We start from the raw sequence: 11,585 nt of genomic DNA on the forward strand, positions 1-11,585 counted from the left end.
TAGGCTCGTCCGCCTTACAATGCGACATCTAGGCTTGTCCGCCTTACAATGCGACGTCTAGGCTCGTCCGCCTTACAATGCGACATCTAGGATCGTCCGCCTTACAATAGGACATTTAGGTTTGTCCATCTTAAGGGACATTTAGGTCGTCCACCTTAAAAGAACATTTAGGCTTGTCCGCCTCATAGGACATTTATTCGTCCGCTTTATATGATATTTAGGCTGTCTGCCTTAAAAGGACACTTAGGCTCGTCCCCTTAAACTGACGTTTAGACTCCCTTTGCAATCAGATATTTTCGTCTATATTATTATATCTTTATAGTATCAAATCTATTGGAGTTTGACGTTATTCTTCAGAGATGGGTTCAATCCTTCAAGAAGTTAAAGACTATCAAGGCTTGCACTACGTCTCAAAACAGATACGCTTTTTATCACCTCTTGTCTATTTAATAGAACTCATATTTTTATTATTATTGGTCATACTTTATCTATTTATAAGCTAACATTTTATCTAGAATTTGCAGATACGATCGATCGCCCTTGATTACAATTATCATGCTATCATCTATCACAACAAAGACTCTATCAATTCTTTGCTACTCATACTCCGAACCTTGTTCATAGGCTGATGACCTCAATCTATCATGCTCTTCCTGCTTCTCTGTCATGCTCTTCTAGCCTCTCAATCTCTCTTTTCTCGCTACTCTATTCTTATCCATTCAAGCCGATATCGTGCTTTTCAAATACCTTAGCGCTCTTTCAATTTTTAAGAGTTACATTTGCTCTTGAATCTAGAACTACACACGACCTGATTCTCGTATAACCAGAGATATGTAGGCGGCTTAATACCGAAGTCTCGGTCGTACCCTTTTCAACTCTATATCGTTTCAATTGATCCAACTGACATCTCTCGTCGGTCGGACAAAATCGGCTACTAAGTCAACGTTGGTTGCCTGACAATTCATTCTTCATTCTCAATCAACCAAGGGGCAGCTGTTGACACCCAATTTTGACCGACCTTTGACCATTTTTAGGAATACTATTCGATTAAATACGTATTTAAAATTTTAGAATTTTTTAATCGACTTTGCTTGAAAATTATATATTTTAGTATGTTTTATTCTATAAAATTATCGTAAATATTATTAAAATATTTTAAAATTATTATTAATGAATTCCAAATTTTAAAGTTTAAATGATTTTCAATTATATAAAAATATTTTAATATATGTAGTATTTTAATTAAATAGTAATTCCTACACTTTCCTTAAATTTTAAATTCTAGCCTATTCTATTCCAGTTTCTTTCAATTCTAGCCACTTGAATTAGAGTTTTACTACAATCATAGCCTCTCTTTCATTCCAATTCTAGCCAAATGTTATTGCAATTTTAGCCACTCTATATCTTTGCCAATCTAATTTCAAGACTTGATCTTTTGATNAAAGATTTGATCTTTTGATCTCATCCGTCCATCTTAATTAATTCCTAGATCTAATCCTAACCCTCCATCTCTATCTAATCGACGGTTGTGATTAAGTTCCCTTTTCTTCTTGATTTCAATACACTAAAAAAATCAAAACCTAAAATATCTACTCCCTCTCTCTCTCTCTCTCTCTCTCTCTCTTCGCCCCCTCTTCCTCTCCAAGCAGCCGCCAGCCCTCTCTCTCTCTTCCTCCCCTCTCCCGTCGCGCCTCCTCCTCCTTCTCCTCCCTCTTCTCCTCTCTTCTCTCTTTTCTCTGGCAGCAAGCAGCTCCACCGGCGAGCTGCCAGGCCACAAGCAACAACAGCCATAGCGGGCAGCATCAGCAGCCGTGACCGGCGAGGAGTCAGCAGCAGTCGCCGGCGAGAACTCCTGCGCCCGGCCAGCAGCTGCAAAGAAGAGGCGAACGACCATCTCTCTCTCCTCGTCGCCTCCCTCTCGTCGCTCTCGCAAATGGCGAGCAGCCGCTCCGACGCACGCAGCAGAAACGCCAGCCAGCAGCCCAACGCCGCCCGTCTCTCCTCTTCTCCGGCGAATAGCGAGAAACCAGCCCCTCCAGCAGCAAGAAACAACAGCAGCAGCAAACTTTAGTGAAGAAAACAACCGCCAGCAACGCCGACAACGAGCAACCAACAGCAGGATCGACCTCTGGCGAAGGCAAAATTCTGATGAATCTATTCAGATCCATCCTTGGTATCTCTTTTATCCATTATTACTTTGTCTATCCAATTCTCTCCGTTTGGGTTTTCATCATATTTTTCTTATTCTAATATGCTTATTATAACTTTGGTGTTTAAAATATGCATTGATCCGTATAGTTAATCTTTTGGGATTGATAACTATTTGATTTTTGTATTTGTGTTAATTTTCTAGTACTCAAATTCATTAAGTTGGTTGAGAACCTTGCATATTGTCCCTCCTTAAATGTTAATTGGTGAATTTAGCTTGCTTATGAAGGTAGATTATTTAATGAGCAATGTCATTATAAAATTTTTTTTTGANTTTTTTAATGTTAAAATCAAATCATAATATTTTAGTAGGCTGATTAGGTGTTTTTAATAATGTTATAACTTTTAGCATTGTCTTGTCATGTAGAAACCATGCCTAAGTATTAATTTGTTCATATCATTTAGATTTACAAAAATCGTGCATATATGTTTGAACACCTAGAAATTCATGTCTATAGGCTTGTAAATAACTTTTAACATATCNAGTATATTTGATTTCTTGAATGATAATAATCGTAAGTATGTTATTTTATTACGATTGATTTTTCCTACATGTTAGAACATGCTTAATGTGATGGATAAATCTTTGCTCATGTGATAAGATGAAAATAAGAAAAGTTTCTTACTTGTTTGTTTTTTTTGAAAAATATTTACTCATTCTGAAGATTTTTTTTTATTTGATTTAGCTCTCTTAAAAAGAGAAATATTAGTTGATTTCTTTTTCCTTTAATGTTTGCCTAGATTGATTCTTACATATCTATTTATGGTAATCTATTTTTAGGTAAATGTTTGACCCTATTATTTCTTTGTCATATTTAGTTGCTCATATTTTGGTAAAATAAATTAAATATGATTTTAACTTCTTTTATTTAAAGAAAAATAAATTTTATTCCAAATTTTTATTCTTACTTGTTTATATTTGGTAATGAAATATTTTAAAATTTTTCTGATTTGATCCTCTTTTATAATAAGGAAAACAATATATTTCATTGATTCCTTTAAATATTATTTTTCCTTATTTGTTTTCCCCTCTTTGTTATATAAATAAGACCCTTTTATTCATTACAGAAAATATACACTCATTCACTCTCAATCACAAATTCTCTCATCACTCTCCCTTCTCTCATTGCTCTCTTGCTACTTTAACAATACATTGAGAATCCGGTATTTATTCAAGTGTTCTTCTTCGCTATTTGATTACTTTGTTCGAGTAAAAGTTGAATCAATTTGTTTTGCTTAACGGGTTAGTATTCTTAACATTCACTATCTTTACATTCACACATTTGTGTAAGCTATTGTTTTTTTTTATATGTAGAATTCGTCATTAAACGATTGCATATTGTCTCACCTTGACTAATAAGTGTGATTACTTGTGTAGTTATTTGATTACTTTGACAGGTTTCAAACTTGAAGTTCAAGTTGAAGATTAATTGAAGAAAGATTTATTTGTTTATTTGAATGTATATATATATATATTTTTCCCTATTTTATTTATTCGAATGTTGTAACAATTGTAACTCTAAAGATCATATATATAAATTGATTTGGGGGGTCGTCTAGGGGAGGGGGATTTACATGCCTACTTGTTCATTGTAAATTTCTTAGAAATCATGCCTATAGGTTTGTCTTTAACCACCTAGAATTATTGTTTGTAGGTGTTATAATCCAATCAATTGTTTGATGCTTTGTTAATAAGTCTAAAAAATAATAACTAGATTCCATTATTTTTTAATGTTAAAATCAAATCATAATATTTTAGTAGGCTGATTAGGTGTTTTTAATAATGTTATAACTTTTAGCATTGTCTTGTCATGTAGAAACCATGCCTAAGTATTAATTTGTTCATATCATTTAGATTTACAAAAATCGTGCATATATGTTTGAACACCTAGAAATTCATGTCTATAGGCTTGTAAATAACTTTTAACATATCCATAAAAATAAAATTTGTTTGTGCATATTTGTGCCCTCTCCCCAAAATTAGTTAATATTATCCTATTTGTCTTCCGCATTCATGATGCAATATGTTTTTTTTTAATAATACTAAACTAAAATCATTTCATGCATTTAACAAATTATTTGGCTTTAAATATATTTCATCGTAAAACCTTTGCATTTAATAAATTTACCACCTTAATGTTCTACTAGTTTTTATCACTTACAAAGTTTTGCAACATAATTTTCTTAAAAGTCATTATTCAATCTTCCTTTGAAATTTTGGATTGATTATGACATTATTTTTGAAATAAATTACATGTACTATCTCCTAACCTATCGTTAGTGGGAAAGTCAAAGGAACTAATGAGATCTAGTTCCAATTTTAAACTGACGCATCCTCGGAAGTACCACCTACCCATGAATTTCAAAAAGAATTATGTGTATTTATGTGTAAATATTTATGTGCCTACATGTAAACTAAATCTTTTAAATCATTTTCAAAAACATAAACTATTTTTTAGACCGACCTCAAATCAAAATTGTTTCTATGGTGGAGGAGCGCGATCAACAATATCGTGGCATCATCCCTTAAAGAAACAAATATTTTTTTTAAAATAAAAAATTCATATTCAAAATTTGCTCAATTTTCAAAACTTTACTTTCGCACATATTAATTGCTTAATATTTACAAATTTTGTTTATAACTTAGTCTCATATGCCTAAATAAAATAAAACTTGATTGTTTATTTATTGCTATCACCTAGCCTTGCATGCTCAAATTAATGAAAAAATAATAAAATAGTATTAATTGTTTTATATCACTTAGCAAGATTAAATAAATTAATGTAGTGGCTTTGATTGCTAATTGTAACCCCCACATAGATTGCATGAGATACGGTCGGGACCCACACTTGTGGACCTCGAGGGATGCCTAACACCTTCCCCTCGAGGTAATTTGAACCCTTACCCTAATCTCTGGCTCGTTGACCTTAGTTAGACTTAGTTAGGTTAGATAGGTGCCCTAACGCGCCTTAATTCGTTAGGTGGCGACTCCAAATTCAAAATCCCAAAAGAGTTGTTAGGTCGCGCACAAAACCCGTTTTTCTGCGAAAATGGGGCGCGACACAGACATGTTTAGCAAATCATATAGAAAATTTTCATTAATCATTACACACAATCGAGTTATAACTTTTCCTTGTCCACAGTTTCACAAATGTTCAAGCAATTAAATCCCACATAATTTTCAGTCATTCAATAAGGCCATGCACATAATAAAATTCATCTAGATTTATAATGAAAATCATTTAGGTTCATTACCTTCTGATCACATCATGGATAACCACTAACTAACCATCCATGCATTCATATATCAATTGGAACCTTATCAGTTTTAATTTTCATTACTTGTGTTCCTCCAATTGTGACAACGACATCCAATTTGCATAGTTGAGATACCAACTGAAATCTATCTATACATATTGAACACAACTCATACAACAAGCGAATACGAACTAAAGAAGTAAAGAAGTAAGATGACTTTCTAGAATGCTTCAAATCCCCTTAATATTAAATGTGTACATCAACACACCAGTTCTAAGGACTCTATTCAACATTTACTCTTATACTAGGAGATCAGTAATTTAGGCTTTGATACCAAATTGTCATGATCCAATCTATCGGGCTTTGCTAACACCTACTATGACACCTAGATCAGAAAAATTCTTATAATCTATTTTTATAAAATGGGCAATGTAAAAATTAAATACATATCTGGCACTCGAGAACCATTTCTGGCTCCAAGTGAACTCTTGTCCTAGCGAGAATCTCAGCGGAAGAGTCTAAAAAATATTACAATAATCAAATGCACTTATAAAACAAATGTCTCAAACTAAACTTAGAACGTTTAAGGATGAAACATTCAACTAGACATAGATGACAAATAAAGTCTTAACATACAAAATAACAATCTATAAACAATTTTGTATGAAGTTTTCAGAAAAATATTTTTTTTTGTAGGTTTTCGACTTTTTTTAGAGTCACCAATTAATTTTTAAGAAAAATCAAGAAAACTTTTGTTTTCAAAAGACTTAAACAGAAAGATCATTTTGAAAACTTAAAAGAGGGTTCGGGAATTTCTATTAACGTCTTAGTAAGGTTTTGAAAGCACCTAAGACGTCTGCTAACTTGCGGTTATCCGATAACTAATTTAGCTTGGCTAAAAATCGTTTAACTTAATCTTAAGATAGAAATTATATAGAGTTGCTTTAAAAACGTGAAGTATTAATTTTACTATCTAATTGAGATCTGCAAAATTTGTTTTAAGTTTATTTGCACTTGATTTGATTAAGTCGTTAAACAAAGTGGCTTCTTGCGGGGTTTGGATTCTTTAACCCTAAAACTAGCGAGAATAAATGACAAATAAACAGACGAAAAAGAAAAGTAAGAGAGAGTGATAGAGAGAGAGAGAAAGAGGGGTCCAAATCTGGTTTCTGTCCTCATGGACCGATATTTGCACCCCTTTCTTTTCTACCTGTCCTAAAGTTCTATCAATAATAATAAAGAATAAATAAAGCGATGAGGGCTAATGCCCAAAATAAACAAAATACAACATTTTAAGAAAATAAATTTGGGCTTAGGCCCAATCTCTTCTACTCCATGGCTTGTTTTGCATTTTCAACTTCGAAATTTGTACGCCGATTTTTAGAATTTGCTCTTCGATTTTCAAAGGGTAGGCTGACTCAAACGATAAGACAATATACATAGAACTAAAGAAAAAACCTACGAACTAAAACATGTGGAGGCAGAGTCTCCAGACGATAAAAAAAATACAGATCCTATCTAAACAAGAGAACAAGTAAAGAGCAGTAGGGAACACTTTAACGTCTAAAACGCATAACAAAACCATGAATATAATTTTAGAGACTATGGACTCAAGATATATTAAAGCTATCCCGAACCGATAAACCTACATTTTTAGCAAATGCAAAGGCTACAATCGAAAAATGCTAAAAAAAATATATGTATCTTGAACTTAGGGTAGCAGAATAACTTCAGTACAAATCTCATGTCAAACAAGAAAATGAAAACAAATCCCCGTTGCCGATTTCAAAGAAACAATGAGATGAAGAGAGTGCCTACAAGTTGAACACATCAAGTAGGGTCATATCGAATAAATAAAGAGCATGAGTACACACCACACAACAATCTAAAAGGAAATAAAAAGAGATGAGTTGTGGATCATTTACCTTATTACGGACAGCGACTAGGACCAATGCTAGCAACGACTTCACCACTGGAAACACGGATCGAACAGCAACAAGGAGACCTGAACAGCGACTCACACTTGAACTACTTTAAGGGATGGAAACAAACTCTTGTTTCTTTTCTTTTCTCGCCAAGATTTCAAAAGAAAATCTTCAACTAAAAAAAGAAAAATCCCAAAAAAAATCGCCCCCTCTAATCAGTGAAGGAAAGGAAGTTTATATAGGATAGAAATTAGGGTTCCTTTGATTTAAAGGGGAAAAGGGTATAATTTCAGATTTGAGACCCATCCCCTTCAAGAAAATTTGAAAATTCTTTCACCATTTTTTACCATGAAACTTTTTCTGAGGTTTTCAATTTCATTCCGAAAAGGGAAGAAGAACGGATGGCTTCGATCAATTCATTGTACTCTAGTTTCAACGTGGCATCATCCCGGGTTGCGAGGACGATTTCGCAGCTATTTTCGGCCAGAATCGTGCAAGCACAGAGAGGCGTGGCTAAAATTGCCTGAGACAGGAAAGAGGAAAGGATAGGGGCGTGAAATCACTGTTGGGTTATGACTCACGCGTTGCTCTGGAAAGCGGGGAATAACGTCGCGTATTGTTGGAGCGTAATCGTACGCGTCGTGATCTACTGTCGCATTGGAATTTCTGGGTTCGTTTTGGTAATAGGGAAAGGAGGAATTGGGTCAGGTGTAACTTTGAGATGAGGCTGATCAGTTATGGAAATTGGGTCTGGGTATTTTGATGGAATTGGGGCGGCAACCTTTGGGCCTAGGAACTTGGATTGCTGGAGAATTTTGCTACATGCCCAAATTCTTTGAAGTCTTAGCTCATATCAAAAGTTAATTTGCCCGAGCTGAAAAACATGGCTGGAATCTAAGATACGATGGAGCAAGATGAATTAAAAGACGAGCTTTTTAACATTAACCAAAATAAATTAATTAATCTACCTATAAACTAAATAATTTAAGATAGACTATTATGTAGCTAAAATAGATGAAAAAACTCTACGCAAAACTAAAATCTTTTGAGACAATTCTGAATATTTATAAGAAATGTCAATTATACATGATTTTTTAACTATGTAAATCAATATGTATCACCTAAAATTATGAAAAAGTGGTAAGGTTAATTTAGAATAACTTGAAAAATATTTTTACCTTTGTCCAATCTAATTATTTCAAAATCATTTAAAATTAAGAAACTCGTCAATTAATTATTATCGGGGAGGGTAAAAATTGGGTGTCAACAACTGTCCCTCATTTTATTCGGATTGATGCAAGAAATTCGAGGAAAATGAATTTGACTAAGCCAATTTTGATCGACTACATATTCATCTTTGGGGAAGGGATTTGGCACGGACTTTGGAGTTATGGCCGAACCCAGGAAATGGGTTTCCTACATATCTCCGGCTATAGGAGAATTCAGGCCACTTGTAGTTTTGTATGCTTGATTTGATGCACGATTTTCTGAAAGAATCCAAAAGTCATCTCGATGCAAAATTATGAAGGGACCGAAATGCTCTTAAACAAGAATTTAAGACAAAAGTTCGGAATACAGCCAAGTTTTCGACATTGAACCCGCCTATATATCCTTAAACCTTAGGAATCAAGCAAATAAAGCTTATGTATTATGATTGCAATATAATCTTCAATATACTCTTCATTTGATGTCGAAATAAATAAAAGCTGATGCATTGTTGATATTTCTCTTGATATCGTCTCTTATGATTATTTTAGCGTCCAATCTTGCCAAATAAAGACGCAGTTGATGTCGATGGGTAAATACTTCTCTTGAGATGCACGATTTCCTTCTCTAGCAGTGCATGATTTCTTGCGGGCATGAATATTCCCGCGATGCGTGATTTATCTAGGTATGAATATCTTCCCGTGATGCATGAATATTGACTCGCAATGCATAATCTTCCGGATGCATGAATATTAACTCGCGATGTATGATATTTTGCAGGGCATGAATATCTTCCCGCGATGCATAGCTTTCTGTGAGGCCTGAATATTTTCTCGCGATGCATAACTTTTTGCGAGGCATGAATGTCTTGTCGCGATGCATGATCTTTCCGCGATGCATGAATATTGACTCGCGTTGCATGATCTTCCGTGATGCATGAATATTAACTCACGATGCATAATCTTCTACGGGGAATGAATATCTTCCCACGATGCTTGAATATTAAATCGCGATGCATGAATATTGACTCGCGATGCATGATTTTCTGGGGGAATGAATATCTTCCCGCGAAGCCTGATTTTCTGCGATGTATGAATATCTTTTCGCGATGCTTGCATATTAACTCGAGATGCATGAATATTGACTCGCGATGCCTGATTTTAGCGATGCATGATTTTCAGCGATGCATGATTTTCAGCGGGGCATGAATATCTTCCCGCGATACCTGATTTTCTGCGGTGTATGAATACCTTCTCGCGATGCTTGCATATTAACTCGCGATGCATGATCTTTCGCGATGAATGAATATTAACTCGCAATGCATGAATATTGATTCTTAATGCCATCCTTGGTACCAAATGAAGAAAATGCTCCAATCGAGCAACATAGTTATCTTCTGGGTTCCTTCTGGATAATCATATCGTCTCAATTGGAAATAACAGAAAAATGACTCTTCAGGTAGTGTATCATCTAAATCGACAATACAAATAAATGACCCTTCGGGTAGTGTATCATCTCAATCGACAATACAAATAAAATGACCTCTTTGGGTAGTAGTAATATCATATGTGATAATATGATGCAGATGACATCCTTTACATAACCGTAAATCCTTTCTTGAGATTTTCGCTTGATTCACGTTTGATATGCACAATATAAAATAATTCCTGCGTCAACAAAAAAATCGTCAATTTGGGAGAGCTTTTCCCCCTTGACTTTTCCATACCGTCGATTTAAGAATTTTATTGATTTTCAGAGCAAAACTATAAACATGCGTCCACAGAAAAATTTTTAGTTTTAAAATGAACTGATCTGTGTCGATTCTTTAGTCATCTGCTCCCTGTGATGATATCTCTGGTTGATTTTCCTGATCCCCCAACTCTTGATAGATGAGACAGAATATTTTATGCCAAAACACATGAAACACCATATTAAAAAATTTAAGAAATTTTTTTTTTTTAAAAGAAGTATTTTGAGAAAAAGGGTCACTGCCAAGTGTCATGTCACGTCAGGCTTAACTAACTTCTTTGAGTCTGATGCTTGGAGGTATATTTGATTATTCAAAGTCATCCTAGACTGCTGACAAACTCCAGTTGAAATTTTGATGCCATCCTCAAAATTTCTGTCTCAGTTAACTGTCTCGGCTTCATTTTTGACTTCCGGTGAGTAAGTCACGGAATTTTTGAGATTCTCTCAACAATTTTGTCCTAGTTGCAAATCTCGAAATATCTTCAATCTTGTCCTGTTGAGGAAAAATCTTCTTCTCACGAATTTTTGATACCCTCTCAAAAATTCTATCCCATTTTTCATTGTAAAGAGGAATATAAACCTTACGGGAAATATGACCGACCCCTTGTGGCGTCTACGTATTCCGTGGAGGCAGGAATCAAGTCAAACGTAGTTCCCCTCAAAGGTTGACACTAATAAGAAAAATTACAAAGAAAATCGACCGAGGCCGACATAGGTCGCTTACGTCTCTCATTCTTGAGAATTCAGGTCAAACGTAGTTCATTACACAAAGAAATATTCAAAGGGATAAATGGGGTGACCGAGGCCAACATAGGCCGCCTACGTATCTCATTCTTGAGAATTCAGGTTAGACGTAGTTCATTACAAGAGGGATAAAATTTTAAACAAAAGAAATTACAAGCAAGAATAGAATGCATACAAGGAAATGATAGAAATATAAACACTAAGCTTCACACGTAGTATCTCTTGACAACATCTGAGTTGATCGGTTTCGGCCATGCGGTGCCATCCATCTCTGACAGGACCAAAGCACCTCCAGAAAATACTTTGCGAACCATGTAGGGTCCATTCCAATTTGGTGTGAATTTTACTTTGTACTCGTCTTGATGGGGAAAATGCGCTTAAGGACAAACTGACCGATTTTAAAAATCCTTGGTCTGACTCTCTTGTGGAAAGCACGAATCATTCTCTGTCGATATTGTTGACCATGACAAACAGCAACCATCATCTTCTCGTCAA

This window comes from Solanum pennellii, chromosome 2, assembly GCF_001406875.1.
Source record: "Solanum pennellii chromosome 2, SPENNV200".
Lineage (NCBI taxonomy): Eukaryota > Viridiplantae > Streptophyta > Magnoliopsida > Solanales > Solanaceae > Solanum > Solanum pennellii.